Raw genomic sequence first — 18155 nt, 5'->3', positions numbered from 1 at the left:
GTGCAATTCAAATTCTCACCACAATGGTTCAACAACGAATCCATAAATAAAATTGCCAGTACAATACATTCAGTAATTACAAGATTAGGCAGCAGTTAACTATGATGAACCGCGGTATTTAAAGGCGGTAAAGGTGAAGAGACAAGCGTAAATCATTTTGACTGCCGACGGTGTTGAAGAAGCGGAATGCCCATAATGTGCCTTCCTGCATGCCATAGGCATGAACCACTTTTGTCCAACCCCTTGTGCGATCGTCCACACATCCTTCATCGCCTTCAGGAAGACTTCTAGAGCATTATCATGGTAGCATGAATTATATACTTTAACCTTAGTTTCCTCCACTCCGGTCATGTAGTTTGCAAGGTAATCATCAGTAAATAGCTTCAAAAACCACTGAAAAGAGAAAAATATCAGATACCGAGGTCTAATAGAGTAACTTGTTGTGGGCAGGGGGAAAAGGCAACACATTACATACCATCCTAAAGTTCACTGTTGTCTTCGACAAAGTGTAAATAAAGAGCTTAATTCCAATCACCCGTTTCTTTCTCCTAACAATCTTTCTTAGTTTCCTCACTTGACGCTTGTTCATGAATATCTCATTGCCCCATACGCAAAAGGGATCAAAGGTGGATCAGTACCCCTCATATATGTACCTACAAGAAACCAGTAAATGTTAGAAGCTAAACTGAGATTGCACAAATGATGTAAAATACAACTACCTATGTTCCTAAGTACAAGTATTTTTTTGAGATTTCAATATGAACTACACACGGATGTATATAGAATTATAGATATAGTTTAGATTAGAATTTAGATTCACTCATTTGGCTCCTTATGTAGTCTATATTGGAATCTCTAAAAATACTTATATTTAGGAATAGATGGTGTATAAGACATGGGATGTAGCTAACCTCGACGGCAAACAACAGCATCGCCCATTGTAGCCCTGTGTAAGTACATGGAAAGCCAATGTTAACTACAACAGGGTTAATGTCCACCATAAATAGCAAATGGTAATAAAATGGCAGCATCTGTAGTGATATCTTCATTTCGAAAGAGTAGCACCGTAGCGAAGGGATGGATTAAAAAATGGATACAATTGTTAATTGCAACAGGCTTAACAACATCCTAATTCATGTTTTTGTAAGTTTGTAGCGATTGAAATACAACTCTTTAAAAATGGATACACTGTTAATTGCAACAGGCTTAATGGCCATTGAAACCGGTACTGATAAAAATGCAATTGGCAGAGTTAAACATCACAGGGCAGGTGTTGCCAGAGCAGATAATGGCCCAGTTGTCTATAAAAAGGTAGGTAAAATAGCTCAAATGTGTTAGGCATGTTTACTACAACATGCTTAATACATCGACAGTACAAAACATAGCCATTAATTGCAACTGGTATTGGTAAGATTGAACTAGTGGGTACATACTTGGTAACTCTTGAGCGGTAGTTGCTGGGGCACTTCATCTTGGCCAGAGCCTGCCCGAAGTCAGTGGCGGTGGAGGCGAGCTGTTCCTTCGGGTCAAAGCATGGACCAGTGCCACTGACATGTGTACCTACAGGCAACCAGTATATAAATGAAGTTAAACTGCAATTGCACAAATTATGTGAAATACTGTAAGACATGGGATGCAGCTAACCTTGACGGCAAAAAATAGCATTGGCCGTTATGACCATGCGTAAGTACATGGACAAGCATGTTAAGTACAACAGGGTTAGCTTCCACCAAAAAAGCAAATGGGGCAGCATCTCTAGTATATCTTCATTGCGGAGAGTAGCATGGTAGCAAATGGACAGGCTTGACAACTATTAATTGCAACAGGCTTGACAACATCCTAAGTCATGTTTTGTAAGTTTGTAGCCATTGAAATGCAACTGTTTAAAAATGGATTCAACTGTTAATTGCAATAGGCTTAATAGACATTGAAACCGGTACTGATAAAAATGCAATTGGCATAGTTAAACATCACAAGGCAGGTGCATGCTACCAGAGCAGAGAATGGCCCGGATGTCTATAAAAAGGTAGGGAAAGTAGCAAAAATGTGTTAGGCATGTTTACTAGAACATGCTTAATACATCGACCGTACAGAACATAGCCATTAATTACAACTGGTATTGGTAAGATTGAGCTAGTGAGTACATACTTGGTAACTCCTGAGAGGTAGTTGCTGGGGCACTTCATCTTGGCCAGAGCTCGCCCAAAGTCAGTGACGGCGGAGGCGAGCTATTCCTCCGGGTCAAAGCGTGGATCAGTGCCAGTGACATGTGTACCTACAGGCAACCAGTAAATGGGTAGAAGTTAAACTGCAATTGCACAAATTATGTGAAGTACTGTAAGACATGGGATGCAGCTCACCTCGACGGCAAACAAAAGCATCGACCGTTATGACCCTACGTAAGTACATGGGCAGGCATGTTAAGTGCAACAGGGTTAGCATCCACTAAAAATAGCAAATGGGCAGCATCTCTAGTTATATCCTGAGTCATGTATTGTAAGTTTGTTGCTGGTATTGGTGAAATTGAGCTGGACATGGTAATATTTGAACATCACACAGTGTGTAGTACTGAAATAAACAAGGCACGAACATGCTTAATACATCAACCGTACAAATCATAGCCGTTGCAAGTGGTATTGGTAAGATTTAGATGGTCTGATCTTACCTGTTAAGTCCTGGGGGTAGTCGCTGGGGGACTTCATCTAGGCCAGAGCCTGCACCATGTCGGCGGCGGCGGAGGCGAGGTGTTCCTCCGGGTCAGCACGCACACCGGCCATCACACCTTGGACTGCCATCAGCTCCTGGTGGGGGGGTCGGAGGCATGAGGATGTTTCGTAGGCGCCATTTAAGCAATCAAGCCGGGGAAGTTGCAGAGATCGGTGGGTTACCTGACTGGATCCGAGCAGAATGTAGATGTGGTTGAAGTTGTGGTTGCGGCGGCGGCGGTTTGAGATGGCGGTAGGGGGAGGCGCGAGGGAGGGGGATACTAAGGGGGAGGGGATGTGGTTGGAGGAATAAATTCTAAAATCGCGCGCCTAATGAAAATTTCGGTGCGAAATTTGAAACTTGGGCGGGGGAAACACACAACACAGACGAAGCACGTAAAATACTCGTGTGCAAGAAAAAATAAAGTTGGCAGATCCCATCTCCAAAAAAGTGTACACGTGTACTTGATTTTTTCGGTCAATGGTATGCCTGGTTTATTAGGAAATATCGTACAGGTGACTGACTTATGGGTCATTAACACAAAAAAACGCAGACGGTTATGGCATAGAAACTGTGTGTTTTGTGATCTTCTAATGATTAACACACAAAAATGCACATGGGCGCACATGCTAATCAATGCTCAAAACCCTCAAAGGATGCTCTTACCGACATTGTATGTTAATACTACAAACTTAAAGTACTATTGGTAATTTGTTTTAATACTACAAACTTAAACTACTTCTCACATGTTGCCATCAGGGCATGCTGGCCAGACGCCGACGTTCTCCTTCCCAGCCTTGTAGGCGGCAGCCCACCGTGCTTCGATCTCCGCCAATCTCTCCTCACCACGGCGTGCGGCCTCTTTTTTCTTGCGGCGGCGGGACTCTATTTTCTTGATTGCTTTCTGCCTTTTCTGCTCCTTCTGTGTGGCTTTGGCCGCTTCTAGATCCACCACCCATTCGGCCATGGCAGCCTCAAAGTCCGCACATGTAACTGTCTGGCCGCCAGCGGTGATGAACTCGGCGCGGCGAGATGCCATCGCTTCCTTACCATGTGTGCGGTCGCGGGCGGCGAGGAAGGCAGTGCGGCAGGATGCCATCGCTTCCTTACCAGTTAATGTGCGCCGCGGTGCCATGGACAACGCCTGGAGAGAGCTCTGGGACGGAGGGGCCGGGCGGCCGTACAGTGCGGTGGTATTCAAGATCTCAACCACAAACGACAACAGAAATTTGGCTTCCCTTACAATTTTGCTCGTTCATTATCGCACATGGTTCATCTCCGTCGCTCCAGGAAACAGTGTGCGCTGAGCCTATTGTGTGTTGCGTTATGATTGGCCAGAACCCTAGCCACGCGGATCGCGCGTGTGCATCGTTGGATGCACCGCGGTCGAACGGCAATCCACGTCCCTCACATCACACCCGTGCACCTGTAGCTGGATTGGATTTATATGCACTAAATGCCTAGAAAATGCACATAACCCCCTAAATATGGTAAATGAGCCCGGAAAATGCCAAATTTGAACACGGTGATTTGCAGGGTGTATGTTCATCATAGAAAAGAAACTCCATGGCAAATAACAAACAAAATTTGGATTCCCCTTCAATCTTGGGGATTTTCCCTCTCGAAAGCACGGAACTTCCTCGGTGATGGTTCGACTTATGAAGGGCGTGCATGACGACTTAAGCCAAACCTTCTCAAATTTTTACCAGGGCATGGTGAGGTCATACCATGGCACCATGCCAGGCGTCAAGTTTTTTAAGCATTTATTTCATTTTTTCTATAGTTGAAAAACCAACAAACAGACATTTGTGGCTGACTATTACCACACATTTCATCGAAATGTCTGTCCATTCCTTGTAAAAGGCATGAGAATTTACTAAATGGAACAAGCATGGTTTTCTATGCCGTTCTTGTGGACCCTTTCATGCATCGATTGTTTGAACTTGAATTATGCGCATTAATGCCTAGGAAATGCACATAATCCCCTAAATATGGCAAATGAACCCGGAAAAGTGCCAAATTTGAACACGGTGATTTGCAAGTTGTATGCTCATCATAGAAAAAAAACTCGTGGACAAAGGACAAAGGAAATTTGGATCCCCCTACAATCTTGGTGATTTCCCCCCTCAAAACCATGAAACTTCCTCAGATGATGGTTCGTTTTATGAAAGGCGCGCATCACGACATAAGGAAAACATTCTCCAATTTTTACCAGGGCATGGTGAGGCCATACCATCGCACCACACCAGGCGTCATGTTTTCCAACCATGTGTTTCATTTTTTGTATAGCACGAGCATGGTTTTCCACACCGTTCTTGTGCACCTTTCCATGCACCGATTGTTTGAATTTGAATTATGTGCATAATTAATGCCTAGAAAATGCACACAATCCCCTAAATATGGTAAATGAGTTCGGAAAGATGTCAAATTTGAACAGGTTTCATTTGAGGCGGTATGTTGATCGTTGGAAAAAAATTGAATGACAAACTAGGAAGGAAATTTGGGTTCCCCTTCAATCTTGGTGATTTCCTTTTCGAAAGCATTGAACTTCCTCAGTGATGGTTTGATTTATGAAGGGCGTGCATGACGACATAAATCAAACCTTCTCAGCTTTTAACCAGGGCACAGTGAGGCTATACCATGGCACCATGCTAGTCATCATGTTTTTCAAGCACATATTTCATTGTTCTATAGTTGATAACCCAGTAAATGACGCATTTGTGGTTGACTATTGCCACGCATTCCATTGAAATCTCTACCCATTCCTTGTAAAAGGCTTGAGAAAATACTAAATACCACGAGTATGGTTTTTCCAAACCGTTCTTGTGCACCCTTTCATGCTCCAGTTGTTTGAATTTGAATTATGTGCATTAATGCCTACAAAATGCACATAATCCCCTAAATATTGTAAATGAACCCGGAAAAGTGTCAAATTTGAACATAGTGATTAGCAGGGTTTATGTTCATCATAGAAAAAAACTCATGGATGAAGGACAAAGGAAATTTGGATTCCCATTCAATCTCGGTGATTTACTATCGCACAGGAATCATCTTCATCGCCTCTGCGAACCGTGTGTGTTCAATCACGCATGCAAAAGGAAAAGAAAACCCTCACCCACTTCGTCCCCACTCACTCGCCGCGGACTCCTCTGCAACTCTGCACCCTAAGCTCGACGGTTGTTGGCGGGGGGCGTAGGTCGCGCTCCAAGCGGCACCGGATTTTGCCTCCACTGCTTTTCGCCGCCTATCTGCACCGACATTCTAGACTCTGGTCGACTAGAGTTTTCCACGGGATTGGGCCAGGGTTTTTCTTATGGAGAAGGTAATCAACTTAATTAGCGAAATATTCACTCATCTCTTATCGCAGTTCGTCGTCGCTGTTAATCAACCAGCGAAAATCACCGTGGAATCATTTTTGTTCTAGTTGATTCATGGGTGTTCATTCATGTGTACACAGTGCGAGCACAAATTGGGCAACTGTGGTCATGGCCAGTCAGAAACTAAGTTCTATCTCACCATTCCGGATGACTTCAGGGAGCGCTTGGTATGTTCAAGCTCAACCTACCACGATCGGCATGGCCTAAATTTGTGAACATATACCGTCTGTTGCCACATTATCTATATATTTGCATCAAATCTTTGTTACACTATCTATTTCTAATTCTATATTTTTGTACTTTGCTTGCATCTATATATGGATATGTTCTATCAGTTACTCCCATATTTGCATCTTGCTCGGTTATTTCAATATATCTAATTTACGATCTTAATTTTCATTTCAAGTAGTACATCCCTTGCTTTGCAAGAACAAGAGTAGAAGGAAATCTTGGGCTTTACTTTGTTGATGACTCCCAGGATGTCATATTGACAACGCAACATGGATTTACAATGAGGTTAGTGTAAAACTTGATAAAGATAGTCACTCCTATTTTAATGCGGACCTTTGGAGAAAAATTTCTAAGTGTTATGAACTGAAAGCTGGCAATAAAATTCTAGTGCGTGCACCACAGCCTGGTCTAATTAACATGGATGTTTACTTCCCCAACGTCATCAGCCAATCAAAGTATGATCGAGGTTAGTGTCCTTTCAACTTTCTCCATGTTGTCATATTACTATCCATGCTGTCATATTACTATTTAAGCAACCAATTGATCACTATTTAAGCAACCAATTGTGATAGCATATTCTGACTCCGTTCCTAGGCAGTAACAAATTCTGTTTACCAATTTATGCGCACTATATATTCTTCTGCCATGTTCTGAATAAATAATACCTGTCCATCTTATAAGCAGGATATGTTGGATGCATAGTGAACGATATGTATGTTACTAAGCGTGCCAAATTTCACTGGAAGGACTTGAAGCATGTCATAAACTTTGTTGATCTTCAACGATATGTTACAATTGTTTTTTATTCTACATGTCAACAGAAATTGCCCCCTATAGCCGTTCCTAGATCAATTTTCCGGCGTGGTCAGAATTACACTTGTGCCTGCTAATAACGCCAAAGTGATTGCAAGGTACTGCATTTCCCGCAAAAATGGAACCATTCAAATTAACAAGTTCTCACTTCTCGTGGCAATGCATCCATATTGGAAAATTGGAGACATTGTTCTACTCCTGCTCTACCAAGGCACAGGAGGGCTCTTCCTTTTCATTGACGAGATGCCGAGTCGCCGTGATCAAGCTGCTTCCAGTGGATAGTTGTGGTTGGTGGCCCTCAGCCTCTTAGAATGTGCTAGTTGTTACTATATATATGTTACTCAAATGTTGTTACCCAAGTTCATAAATTTTCATGTAAAGTATTAGTATCGTACACAGTTCATTGAGTTTAAGCGTGTGCCCGACGTCCAGAAGGCATTTGCATATCAATTGTCCATATTGCAAATTCACACACATGTTAACATAAGGAAATGTGTAACATACTAATCATCGCACATGAGTACTCGCAGACACATCGTGTGCGATACTCCTAGCCACCGCAAGCAACTAGTTTGCATTTTTCAAAGTTTTTTGTACACACAGAATCACTCACGAAGTAATTGTATTGACCGTCTGTGTTGTAATTTCTCATCACAAACAGTTCATCCGAGTCAGCTGTTTGCCATGTATCACACACATCTTGTTTACACGACTCATTTGTGTTCTTTTGGCTCATCGCAAACAGTTCATCCATGTGAACTGTATGTTGCATATCACACACACATCTTGTTAAGTTGAACCGTTTCTGTTGTGTTCCCTAATGGAAAACAGTTCGTTCAAGTTAACCGTATGCCGTATATCGCACACACATTGATATGGCTGCCCGTTTTTGTTGTTCTACCTCATGCAAACAGTTCGAATGGATTAACCGTGTGTCCTGCATCGCACACACATTGTGATGGTTGCCCGTTTCTGTTGTTCTGCCTCGTCGCAGATAGTTTCAATGGATTACGTATACCCTGCATCACACACGGAACTAAAATCTTAACCATGTTTGATGCATCCATCATCGCAAACGTTTTGCACCTTCTTTGAGGGGTTTTTACACCAGCGTTTGCGATTATTGCATCGCACACAGTTTCGCCAAAGGGTCTCTGATCATAGTGTCGCGTTAGTAGTCTCCTGCAGCAGTGCCTCTTGAAGCGGCCAGACTGCTTGTAGATCTCCTGATTCCTCGCATCTGCGTCGACGTGTGTTGCGGCCATGGCTACGGTAAGGCTCTTTGCATGCTCGACGAGGCACTCCTCCTCCTGCAGGAACTCGATGTAGCGTGCAAGGTCGATGACGCACGTGCGGGCCTCCACCTCTGCCTCCCTCCTTCAGGCGGCGTTGGCGGAGCAGGTGATGATCCCAGCGGTCAACGGTGGGCTGGCGTCCACGGCGGCCGATGATGGGGTGGCGGCCACGACCACCACCTCCCGCCTTCGGGCCGTGGTGGCGGAGCGGCTGATGGCCACGGTGGCTGGCAATGGGGTGGCGGCCACAACGGACACCTCCCGCCTTCGGGCTGCGGCGGCGGAGCGGAGATGGCCTTGGCTTTCGACGGTAGTGTGGCAGCAACGACGGCCGGCAACAGCTACCGATGGGCAGCGGTGGCGGAGCGTGTGGTGGGTGTTCCGCACACACCCAACAAGGACACCATGCGCAGTACACTACGCCGGGGACTGCTCCGCCACCGCGGTGTAGCCTCCTAGCTGGAGCTGTCCTATGATGACAGGGAGTGGTTGAGCGACGATGACGGACCGGTGCCATTAGCAATTGTGGGACAAGCAAACGAGATAAGCTACAAGTTCGCCACAGTGGAAACCACCGACGGTGTAAACACGCTCAGTGTTACGGGCTTGGCCTGCAAGAACCTTGTTGAAATCCATGACCACTACAGGGTATGGGGTAGCACGAAGAAGGACTCCCTGGTCAAACTTGCCTCGGCCATCATCGACCCCTACTATGAAAAGATGAAGTAGGATGCCCAGAGAACAAGTCCCCTATGCTCGCACAGGGCCTTGATGCGGCAACTGGATGAACCTCACCTCAGGTTTGCGGCCAAGAGCATGTACACATGCTATGAGATGCACAGGCGGATCGTTGACATGAGGAAGTGCCTTGTTACCCAAATCGACGAGCCCAGATCGAGCCACAAGCAGAGCAAGCATCACAAGAAGTAGATGATGATCAGATCATCGTTTATGCTAGTTAATCATGCATGTAATATATAGTTTACTTTATTGGTGTGTGGAAATGTCATGTGTGTAGTAGCCACCTATGTAATTATGCATGTAATAGTTTACTTTGGTGTGTGAAAGTGCCATGGTTGTAGTAGCCACCTATGTAAGTGGATGTCTAATTTGGTTATGCAACCAGCTTATAAGTGTGCATATACATATAGGACAACACTATTCTAATCCCAGGATTAGAATAGTTATTTGGATCACGTCACGCCTATATAGGGAGCGACCGAGGTGTTCCTGAGATCCCGAAAAGCCCACCGGACCAATTTTTATAGAAAAGCCCACCCCACCATAGCCGCTGCCCCGATCCCCTTCCCTGACCGCCGCCACCCTCCTCCCTGGATCGTGCCGCCACCCTCCTCCCTGGATATCGCCGCCCAGCGCGCCTCCTCCCACCGGGTGTCCTACCCAAGGCGCCGACGCCCCCACCGACCTACCAGCACGGGGGCGCTGGGCGCCGCCCACGCCACCAGGAACCTGTTGTCGCACTTCCGCCATGGCCGCACGCTCCTCCGCGCCCCAATCACCACCACCACCGCGGATCCTCGAGTACCATCAACCTGGCACGCAGTCCATGGCCGGCTCCCCATGCAGTCCCCTTCTTGCTGCGAACGCGAATCCGGTCAACCCCTTCCTCTTCTCCTTCTCTTTCTCCGGTGGATCCTGCCGCTTGTCTCACCCGGGCGCACTTTCAGCCACCGGAGCCGTCGCCCCCGCCCCGCGCTCCGCCTTCCTAGTCGGGATCCTCCCGCCGACGCTGCAGGCCATGGCCCCGCAGGACCTCGTCCCCTCGGCGCTACATGTTCAACTTCTACTTCGGCAGTAGCGGCAGAGACACACAACAGCGGCAGTGCCCAGGCCGTTCAACTTTGCCATCTGAGGATGTTCAAATCCACACCGTGTGAGTGTGTGCCACACCTCCGCAACTTGCTCCATTTCGAGGCACCATGCAAGTGGCCGCCCAGCACATCTACGCCCCCCAAGCTCCATCCTCGGTCGATCTCGCTTTTCTGTTTTTCCTATTGTTGTACCGTATCTAGATCAAAGGGTCGATTCCTCCCCCCTGTCCATTTATGTGTTCTTTCTGATTGTTTTTTGATGTATGAAGTTCAGCTATACCCGCAGGTGCAAAAAACGTGTGTTTTGTTCCATTTCTCTAAACTTCCTATTTGGCCAAAACTAAACCGCAAGAAAGTGCACATGCAGTATGATGTTACAACAAAAGATCATGTATAATGCAGAGATGAAAAAAGTGAATATATTCACAAGACATGAAAAACATCCAAAAAGGAGAAAACACAAAGCATACATGACATGAAAAACAAGAAGAAAACAAAGTCTAACCTAGAAAATGTTCTAGAAGTTCAAATTTAATTCATTAGAAAGTTCGAAGAAAATATTACGGGGTGAAAAAAATCTCCCCCATGATTTTTCCCTTATTTTGGAAAAATAACCTTTTAGGCTTTTTTTAATTGCCTTGCCCTATAAGGCTTTTATCGCCTTTTGTTAGATGTTTACTTAAAATTTCATTTTTTTTCTAAAAAGTAAAACTAAGAAGTTCAAATTTAAGAAGTAGAGAAGTTATGTTTATGAAATACCTAAGACTTACATGCTTGAAAGAATTAGATTTTTTTTATTTCTTTAGTTACTAAGTGAATAAATCAAGAAGTTCAAATAAAATAACAGGGTAGTTCGCTGTTTATATACCAAGAAGAACACAAGAAGTTGAAATTAAAAATAAAATAACTCGATTTCTTTTCGTAACTAATGTATAAACCAAGAAGTTCAATTTCAAAAAATGGAGCAGTTTGATATTTATTACAAAAACTCGATTTTCTTTCGTTACTAACGAATAAACCAAGAAGTTCGGTTTGAAATAATGAAGAAGTTTGACATTTACTAAAAATACTCAATACACAAAGAGGTTCTAAAAATTGGAAAAAGAGAGTGGTTTGATGTCTATAAAAATTCAATTTTTTCGTTGATAAAGGGTAGCGTCATTTTTGGCATTTTAAGATTTTTTTAGAGCAATTCAATTTTAAAAAGAAAATCAAGAATTTCAAATTGAAAAAATGGAGTAGTTTGATATATACAAAAAAACTCAAATTTTCTAGTTTCTACATGAAAAACATCCTATGTACGCTGATGATCAAGTGCTCGGCCCGAGAAAGTTAAAAAATTGTTGTGAGAGAGGGTGAACAAAAATACATGTCAGAAGTTCAAGGTGAAAAATAGCGTGAAGTTAAACTACTACACAAAATGCGTTTCAAATAAGAATATAAGAAACAGAAAACTAAAAGCTTAAAATGTTTGTGGCAAGAAGTTCACGTGCTCCTCCCGGTGAAGTTCAAGATCTCTAGTGCGAGACGTCTGACCTTCAATTAGATGTAAAAAACAAGGAAAAATGATGTTTTTTTGCCATTTTTAATACTGCTCTCAAACAGCAACGAATTTGTGACGGTTGTCTTGATCAAAAATTTAGTTGCTCAAAGTTCAAGTGACATGCCCAGGAAAGTTCAAAAAAGGATTTTCCCCATTACTAACAAATAAAACTAAGAAGTTTAAATTTAAAAAATGGTGAAGTTTGGTGTCTTTAAGAAATGCAGATTTTTCTCATAAATTTTCCTGTTACTAACAAAAAAACCAAGAAATTCAGTTCGAAAATATCCAAGAAGTTGTACGATGTTTATTACAAAATTAGCATTTTTCCCGTTACAAATGAATAACACCAAGAAGTCCAAACTGAAAAAACCAAGAAATTCAATTTAAAAAAATACAATAGTTCAATGCATATGAAAAAAAATAGATTTTCCTCGATAATAAATAATAAATCAAGAAGTTCAATTTCAGAAAATGGAGCAGTTCAATATTTATCACAAAAACTTAAATGTTTCCCATTGCTAACAAATAAACCAAGAAGTTCAGTTCGAAATAGCGAACAATCTGTATAATGTTTATTACAAAACTAAGATTTTTTCGTATAAAAATCGAATACAATTCTTTACTCAAAATATAAAAAGGTGAAGTTCAAATTATAAACGAAAAGAATGGTTTCTAGAAGTTCAATTTCTCGGCGAGGAAAAGTTCAAAAAAATCTTGTGAGAGAGGTTCACCGTGTATTTAGATGTCCAAAATACATAAAAAATGTTGTTTTTTGTGTTTTAAAATAATTCTCTCAAACCAGAGTGAAGTTCAAAAGTGATAACAACCGGAAGTTCACGTACTACCGGAAGTTCAAAAAGCACGTGAAAAATAGAATGAAGTTCAAATAGACATGTCGAGAAGTTCAAGTTCTTCAAGTGCATTTTCGAAGAATCTATTTCACGATAAAGGCAGAACGAATGATCTCGCCGTTTTTGAAATTACTTAAAAACGGTTAGGAACCAGAGAAAAGCTGTCAATATGAAAAAGTTTCACTTTTTTCGTATCTTTTCAACGGTATATAATTTGCCCCATTCCGATAAAGTTTGTAAAATTATGGCAAAAATACGTTTTTAGCCATTTTCAAAATTGACTTAAAACCGTAAGGAATTGGGAGAAATAATATATAATAAGTTTCACATTTTCTCAGGCTTTCCAATGCCATATCATTTGTTGCATTTGGACGTACGGTTAAAAAATTAGCTCAAAAATACGAACTTGGTAGAACTTGTATCATTTTCTAAATTACTTTTAAAACGTTCAAAATTAGAAAAAACTTTTAACACGAAAAAGTAGCACAATTTCATAAGCTTTCCAACGCCATATCATTTGCATCAATTGGATTAGCCGTTTAGAAATGGCATGGAAAATACGGACACGGCAGTTCGGTTTGCAAAATTTTACGATTTTCCAAATTACACTTTACCTGTAGGGAATTAGAGAAAACTTTCAACATGTGGAAGGAGCGGTTTTGCAGCAGCTTTCCAACGCCATAATATTTGCCTCATTCCGATAAACGGTTTAGAAATGCGATCAAAAATACGATTCACGTGTTTTGTATGAAGAAAAAACGGTTTTCAAAACTGCTCTTAAACCGCTTATGTTTTGCCAAAAATTTAACTTGGAACATGATACTGGTGTCCATAGCTTTCCTTCGGTATATCGCAAGCCCCATTTGGGCAAAGTTCAACCTAGCACAAGGGGAAGTTCAGGTAGAACAACTCAGGCAATAAAATTGCAAAAAACACGAGTTCATCACGACCCGAGTGCAAAAATCCGCCTATGAGCGAGATTCCTATCTAAACGGGTATTTAGTTGCTAAAAAACATTTGCAGATTACACTTACATCACATAGAACACGAATGATCAGAAAAAATCGCGGTAGAAGCCAAAGTTGAGAAGATAGCCCGAAGGTCGGGTTCGTAGAGAGGGAAGTTCAGGCGCGTTACTCAGTTAGTTCAAGTTGTGATCAGAATATTATTCTGATTATATGTTGTTGATGTTATGTATGCAATCCCATAGCACAACATACACGTCTTATTAGCAGCAACCGTATGTGTTATTATCACCGTGCTCTAAAAGATATAAGTGAAGCACTAGAGCAAATGACAAACTACTCCGAAAGATATAAGTGAAGATCAATGAGTAGTCGAACAATTATGGAACTATGTGAAGACTCTCTAACATTTAATAATTTCAGATCTTGGTATTCTATTCAAACAGCAAGCAAAGCAAAAGAAAATGACATTCTAAGAATAGCAAACATCATGTGAAGAAGCAAAAACTTAGGATCAACCGAAACTAACCGATAATTGTTGAGGAAGAAAGGTGGGATGCCAACCGGGGCATCCCCAAGCTTAGATGCTTGAGACTTCTTGAAATATTATCTTGGTGTGCCTTGGTCATCCCCAAGCTTGAGCTTTTGTGCCTCCTTAATTCTTCTCATATCACGGTCTCCCTAAATCTCAAAAGCTTCATCCACACAAAACTCAACAAGGACTCGTGAGATAAGTTAGTATAAACCATTGCCAAAACCTTATCACACTCTACTGTAGAAAATAACTAAAATTATTATTCAACATTGCATACTAAATGCCTCTGCATATTTAATAGTCCTATCCTCAAATAGAATCATTAAAGAAGCAAACATATGCAAACAATGCAAACAAAACAGCAATCTGCCTAAACAGGATAGTCTGTAAAGAATGCAGCAACATACATACTTTCCTAGCTCCAAAAATTATGAAAGAAAATTCCCACTGTAGTAAATTTATCAGAGCTTAATATGCAAAAGCTTTCAACATTTTATCACATTCTGAATTTTCTAGGAAATTATTGCAACAGCGGTAAACTTTCTGTTTTCAAACAGCAACATGTGGACTTGTAAAATAGGCATAGTAAAGGCTATCAATGCCACTTTTATTGAAATAACAGATGCAAAACATTGTTCTAAATAACATCAAGCAAATCATAACAAAATAAATTGACGCTCCAAGCAAAACACATATCATGTGGTAAATAAAAATATAGCTCCAAGTAAAGTTACCGATGAACGAAGACGAAAGAGGGGATGCCTTCCGGGGCATCCCCAAGCTTAGGCTCTTGGGTGTCCTTGAATATTGCCTTTGGGTGCAATGGGCATCCCCAAGTTTAGTCTCTTGCCACTCCTTATTCCATATTCCATCGAATATTTACCCAAAACTTGAAAACTTCACAACACAAAACTTAAAGTAGAAAACTCGTGAGCTGCGTTAGTATAAGAAAATAAATCACCACTTCAAGGTACTGTAATGAACTCATTCTTTATTTATATTGGTGTTAAACCTACTGTATTCCAACTTCTCTATGGTTTATAAACTCTTTTACTAGCCATAGATTCATCAAAATAAGTAAACAACACATGAAAAACAGAATCTGTCAAAAACAGAACAGTCTGTAGTAATCTGGATCAAACGTATACTTCTGGAACTCATAAAATTCTCAAATAAACTGCTGTACCTGAGGAATTTATCTATTAATCATCTTCAAAAATAATTAACTAAATAGCACTCTCCAAAAAAATGGCAGCATTTCTCGTGAGCGCTAAAGTTTCTGTTTTTGACAGCATGATCAACAAGACTTTCCCCAAGTCTTCCCAAAGGTTCTACTTGGCACAAACACTAATTAAAAGCATGAAACCACATCTAAACAGAGGCTAGATGAATTGTTTATTACTAAACAGGAACAAAAAGCAAGGAATAAAAATAAATTTGGGTTGCCTCCCAACAAGCGCTATCGTTTAACGCCCCTAGCTAGGCATGATGATTTCAACGATGCTCACATAAAAGATAAGAATTGAAACATAAAGAGAGCATAATGAAGAATATAACTAACACATTTAAGCCTAACCCACTTCCTATGCATAGGGATTTTGTGAGCAAACAACTTGTGGGAACAAGAATCAACTTGCATAGGAAGGTAAAACAAGCATAACTTCAAAATTTTAAGCACATAGAGAGGAAACTTGATATTATTGAAATTCCTACAAGCATATATTCCTCCCTCATAATAATTTTCATTAGCATCATGAATGAATTCAACAATATAAACAGCACCTAAAGCATTCTTTTCATGATCTACAAGCATAGAAATTTTATTACTCTCCACATAAGCAAAATTATTTTCATGAATAATAGTGGGAGGAAACTCAACAAAATAATTATCATGTGAGGCATAATCCAATTGAAAACTAAAATCATGATGACAACTTTCATGGATACCATTATTCTTTATAGCATACAAGTCATCACAATAATCATCATAGATAGCAACTTTGTTCTCATAATCAATTGGAACCTCTTCCGGAATAGTGGATTCATCACAAAATAAAGTCATGACCTCTCCAATTCCACTTTCATCAATATAATCATCATAAATAGGAGGCATGCTTTCATCATAATAATTTTGGTCATCAAGACTTGGGGGAAAAATATCATCTTCATCAAACATAGCTTCCCCAAGCTTGTGGCTTTGCATATCATTAGCATCATGGATATTCAAGGAATTCATACTAACAACATTGCAATCATGCTCATCATTCAAAGATCTAGTGCCAAACATTTTATAGATTTCTTCTTCTAGCACTTGAGAACAATTATCATTTCCAACATACTCATGAAATATATTAAAAAGGTGAAGCGTATGAGACAAACTCAATTCCATTTTTTATATAGTTTTCTTTTATAAACTAAACTAGTGATAAAACAAGAAACTAAAAGACTTGATTGCAAGATCTAAAGATATACCTTCAAGCACTCACCTCCCCGGCAACGGCGCCAGAAAAGAGCTTGATGTCTACTACACAACCTTCTTCTTGTACACGTTGTTGGGCCTCCAAGTGCAGAGGTTTGTAGGACAGTAGCAAATTTCCCTCAAGTGGATGACCTAGTGTTTATCAATCCGTAGGAGGCGTAGGATGAAGATGGTCTCTCTCAAGCAACCCTGCACCAAATAACAAAGAGTCTCTTGTGTCCCCAACACACCCAATACAATGGTAAATTGTATAGGTGCACTAGTTCGGCGAAGAGATGGTGATACAAGTGGTATGTGGATGGTAGATAAAGGTATTTGTAATCTGAAATTATAAAAACAGCAAGGTAACTAATGATAAAAGTGAGCGTAAACGGTATTGCAATGTATTGAAACAAGGCCTAGGGTTCATACTTTCACTAGTGCAAGTCCTCTCAACAATAATAACATAATTGGATCACATAACTATCCCTCAACATGCAACAAAGAGTCACTCCAAAGTCACTAATAGCGGAGAACGAACGAAGAGATTATGGTAGGGTACGAAACCACCTCAAAGTTATTCTTTCCAATCAATCCGTTGGGCTATTCCTATAAGTGTCACAAACAGCCCTAGAGTTCATAGTAGAATAACACCTTAAGACACAAATCAACCAAAACCCTAATGTCACCTAGATACTCCAATGTCACCTCAAGTATCCGTGGGTATGATTATATGATATGCATCACACAATCTCAGATTCATCTATTCAACCAACACATAGGACCTCAAAGAGTGCCCCAAAGTTTCTACCGGAGAATCACAACGAAAACATGTGCCAACCCCTATGCATAGGTTCATGGGCGGAACCCACAAGTTGATCACCAAAACATACATCAAGTGAATCACGTGATATCCCATTGTCACCACAGATATCCACGGCAAGACATACATCAAGTGTTCTCAAATCTTTAAAGACTCAATCCGATAAGATTACTTCAAAGGGGAAACTCGATTCATTACAAGAGAGAAGAGGGGGAGGAGAAACATAAGATCCAACTATAATAGCAAAGTTCGCGATATATCAAGATCGTGCCAAATCAAGAAAACGATAGAGAGAGATCAAACACATAGCTACTTGTACATACCCTCAGCCCCGAGGGAGAACTACTCCCTCCTCATCATGGAGAGCACCGGGATGATGAAGATGGCCACCGGAGAAGGATTGCCCCCTCCAGCAGGGTGCCGGAACGGGTCTAGATTGGTTTTCGGTGGCTACGGAGGCTTCTGGCGGCGGAACTCCGGATCTATTGTGCTCATGGATGTTTTTAGGGTATATGGAGATATATATATAGGTGGAAGAAGTACGTCAAGGGGGCCACGAGTGGCTCACGAGGGTGGAGGTCGCAGATCCCCTGACGTGCACTCCAAGTCTTCTGGGCTTCTTTCCTTCCAAAAATGAGTTCCGTGAAGTTTCAGGTCAATTGGACTCCGTTTGGTTTTCCTTTTCTTCGAAACCCTAAAACAGGGCAAAAACAGAAAACTGGCACT

This window comes from Triticum urartu, chromosome 7A (assembly GCF_056163025.1).
Source record: "Triticum urartu cultivar PI428250 chromosome 7A, HENAU_Tu73, whole genome shotgun sequence".
Lineage (NCBI taxonomy): Eukaryota > Viridiplantae > Streptophyta > Magnoliopsida > Poales > Poaceae > Triticum > Triticum urartu.
The sequence above is the reverse complement of the archived record's forward strand: the minus strand, read 5'-3'. Positions refer to the sequence as shown.